Below are 4,613 nucleotides of genomic sequence, written 5' to 3' on the forward strand. Positions count from 1 at the left end.
GGTTGCACGGCTCCTGATGTACAGTAGGACAACGTCTTTTCGCAAACTGATTTATGAGGGTCGGTGCTGACCCGACTGTGCTTGCAGCCTTGTGCTGGTGCTTACAAAATTATTTTAGTAACTTTTTTTATACCACCTCGTACGCTAGGTTGGGAGTATGCTAATATCTAAAGAAGGAAATTAAGGAAGTATGCTGGGTTGGACATACACTAACTTTTAAAGAAGGAAATTAAGGAATAATACTAATTTGGGAGTGTGTTGATATTTAAAGAAGGAAATTAAGAAGTATGCTAGCTTAAAAGTATCCTAATATTTAAGGAAGGGAATTGAGGACACGTACTAGTTTGGAACTACAGTGAAACCTTGGATTGCGAGTAACGCGGTTTGGGAGTGTTCCGCAAGACGAGCAAAGATTTTTAATAAATTTTGACTTGAAAAACGAGCAAGTCTTGGTTTACAAGTACCGAGTATCATGTTTTACGCATGTGCTTCTCGTTTTGCCGCCAAGCGTCACGTGATCACAACTGAGCCAATGGTTTTTCTCTCTCTTAAATCCATTTTATTCCTCACCCTCTCTTTTGTGTGCGTGCGCGCGTAATTTGACATCGTCCTGGTTCACACACTCTCTCTCGGGACAGGAGGGGCTTTACACACATACACACACGTGCATAGCGCCTGCGTGCATAAATGGAAACACATATCTGTCTGGATTTATTTTTTTACTTTTTTTATAGGTAAAGTGCAAGTTAATTTGTTTTATTTTTACTTAATATTTTGTGTTAATTATTTTAATCTATTTATTTTTTTGGAGTGTAGAACAAATAATTTGCGTTTTGTGTCTGTATGATTATTTGTGTCTGTATGATTCTGTGTCTGTATGATTATAGTGCAGCTCCTGTATCTGACAGAGCAGAAATGCACCATGCCAGGTAGTTAATCCCGTAACTGGTATAATAATTGTTAAATGCATAATGATAGGGATATACAGCACCAGGCAAAAGTTTGGACACACCTTTAATTCAATGCTTTTCACTAAATAACAAACAGCACCTCAGGTTAGAGCCGTTATAAAGGCTTTACAGAGTATAAGTAGCGGATATACATCTCAATATCTGTTTGAATGTTCAGTTTTACAGACGATTGCATGTTTTGAACGCCTTCAGTATTGTTTTACAATGTACATAGAAAGAAGTAAAATCAGAAAAAAACCACGGAGTTGTCCGTCTCCAAACGTTTGACTTCCATACTGTGTGTATGTTTCTAACAAGCGTCTTATGCCTATCTCAGAGCCCTGATGTGGCGCAGACAGAATTAGATCTTGAGGCCCTAGGTTAGGTGAGTTCGCATTTTTTCATTATGATAAAAAATGCCGTATTTCCTTCCAGCAGTCATGACTGTAAAAGGAAAGCAACTAGATAGAATTGTGACCGTCTCCGGCCGAGCATGTGGGCTTGAGGAAGAAAAAAAAACAACAGCTCTGGCAATTGTGAAATTCAGTGGAAAGTGATCTCAGCTGGAAGACCTCCTGATGATGATGACGACGACAATGATGATGATGATGATATACAGTGACAAACTGCATCTTCTTTTTGCCAGTAAAAAATATTTTGCCCATATTTAGTCAAACATTCTTTTTCTTTTTCCATCTTTGCGTATCGGTTGTTTTTGAAAGTGTTGTTTTCGGGATGATTCACTAATATTGCTGATGTATTTTATTTATGTGACCTTCAGTGTCGGACAGGAATATAAAGTTAAGTATTATTATAATAAATAATCATGTAATATAGAAAACCCCAGAAATGCTGGCACTATTCACGCCATGGGAGGTGGTTCTTTTATTCCTTTAAGAGCAAAAGAAAAATGAAGCAAAGAGACGGAAGCATCCTACGATCACTGTACAATCCAGTGACAACGTACTGTCATGGCCCGTGTCCCTTTGCTACAGTCTCTAAAGAGTCGCACGGCATAGGGAATTAAGTTGACAAGCTGATACTGTAAACTCACGTAGTGCTAAGCATTCTGTGGTTGGTGAATGACTCGTCATTTCTTCCGCATTTGTTCTAGAAGAACAGAGCGCAAAGAACTTCCCTTTCACTCAGCACCGCAGCATCAGACTCCAACTTCTCACCACCTGGTTTTGGTGAACACCATGTAATGGATGTAATAATGCTTATAAGAGCTCTTATACAGCACTTCCGAGGAGGTTAGTGGAATACAGTAGGAGGGTAGTAGAGTGCTTATGACAAGCATGGGAAGACCTTCAAAATCAGAGGTTGCGTGGGTTCACGCTATCAATTGGGGAACCGAAAAGATTTTGACATGTGCTTGGTCTTTGTTGTTGTCTTCGGGCCTGATACCATACCAGGTGCTACTACTTGGGTGACCGCGAATCTGCCCATTCTGAACAGCGCAGAGTGTTCTCTCGCGGACCTGCCCCTTACAAACCTGGTGGTGGCTTCTTCAGGCTCTAACTCAGGGGCAGGATGTGAAGCCTTGGGCTCAGTTTCAATGGGCAAAAGTGAGGCCTCCTGCCTATAGCCGGGGGAGCTACAGGCTAGACACTAGGAGCGGCCTTCGCAGGGTGGACATGTTCCCTGCCTGCCGGGGCATTCGGCCCCTACGCTCACTAAGATAGTTATCCATCCAGACTGAACCCAGGATGGCCCTGACCATGATATTTTGGAGATGTGTGGGTTTAATAGGCACCTCGTTGGTTGGAGAGCCGCACCACGGGATGTAATAACGCTCATAAGCTCTTATTAGGATGAGGTTGTGACACGCATAGGGTTATTAATTGGGGAACTGAAAACTAAAGAAACTAAAGAAAAATGACAACCAAAACTCAAACCGAGCTCCACTCTCACTTCGAGTCCGGACTAAAATTTAGCTCTCTAGACGAGTCAACATTTTCTGAGGGCTTATGTGTAATTTTATGTGTTTTTTAGACTTTAACTTAGCGCGAGCGCACACGCCAATCGCATTGCGTGCCGTTCTTTATCTCTCCCTCACCAGCTTCTTATGTAGACGGTGGCTGCGTCTTTTCCTTGGTCTTTGTCTTTAGCTCTGATTCCATACTGATTCCATTTCATGCATAAAATATCCTAAAATTAATTAAAGTCATAAAAAAATGACCACATATATTTTATTTTCCTTGACAAAATTTTATATCATTATATTTATTATTACAACTTATTTTGATATATTAAATAAATTTGCACTTTTTTTTATTATTATATGACCAAATTTAATAATATATATATATATTAATCATTATAATGTTTTTTTATTAATATTGTAAATATCAATTATTCACATTATTATTATTTTTAATATTATAAACCACAATATTATGAACATGGTAAACAATATGTACCTTGATAGCAACCATCTAAAATCATTGCACTTATTGTATATAACTCCTTTTCTGTGTATTGTTTACATATGCATATTATTTTTATCATGCTATATATATTTATATATATATATATATATATATATATATATATATATATATATATATATATATTTATATATATATATATATTTATATATATCCTCCTTCATTGCACTTAATTTGTATAAAAATATTCTTTATCCTTATTGCACCACCTGTAAACACTGCCCTCATTGTATTTAAATCCCAACTCGATACTGTTTATATACGCAAATTATTTTGCGTTTCTGGTTAAATGCTAACTGTATTTCATACATTTGCAGCAACAATAAAGGTAAATTAAATTAAATCTAATAATTGTTATAATTATTCATTTATCTTCTATACTGCTTTATCCTGTATACAGGGAGGCTGGGAGAAGTAATTATCCTGATCTGCATTTATTTGGACTCTGGGAGGAAACCGGAGTACCCGGAGGAAACCCACCAACCACAGGGAGAACATGCAAACTCCAGGTGCACAGACTCGAAGTGGGAATCAAACCTAGACCCTGAAGGTACAAGACAACAGTGCTAATAATAATCGTCATCATCACTCATCAGATTTAAAAAAAAAAATTTTTTAAAGAGAACAATTTTTTTTGTCCTGGTTTGACTTGAACCATAACACACATATAAAGCCTGTTTAAATCTTTAAAAATGTTAGTCTTAAATAATAAAAGAAAAAAAATTAAGCAGTGTATTATTTACAATGTGAATAATATGATCAGTTTTATCAAAATTGTTAATACAATAAAAAAATTTACAATAAAAAAAATTATTTACACGCATAATAACAATAATAATAATAATAATATAATGGGCACAATAATAATAATAATAATAATAATATAATGTGCACGATAATATTAATAATAATAATAATAATGATGATATAATGTGCACGATAATAGTAATATTAATAATAATGATAATAATATAATGGGAACAATAATAATAATAATATAGTGTGCACGATAATAATAATAATAATTATTATTATTATTATTTAATTTTTTATCGTGCCCATTATATTATTATTATTATTATTATCGTGCACATTTTATTATTATTATTTTTTATCATTATTATTATTATTATTATTATCATTATTATTTATTTATTATTATTTATTTATTTATATTTCGTGCCTGTATTTTGAAGCCCCTCCTACTTCCGGA

Source organism: Clarias gariepinus, chromosome 20 (genome assembly GCF_024256425.1).
Source record: "Clarias gariepinus isolate MV-2021 ecotype Netherlands chromosome 20, CGAR_prim_01v2, whole genome shotgun sequence".
NCBI classification, from domain to species: Eukaryota; Metazoa; Chordata; class Actinopteri; order Siluriformes; family Clariidae; genus Clarias; species Clarias gariepinus.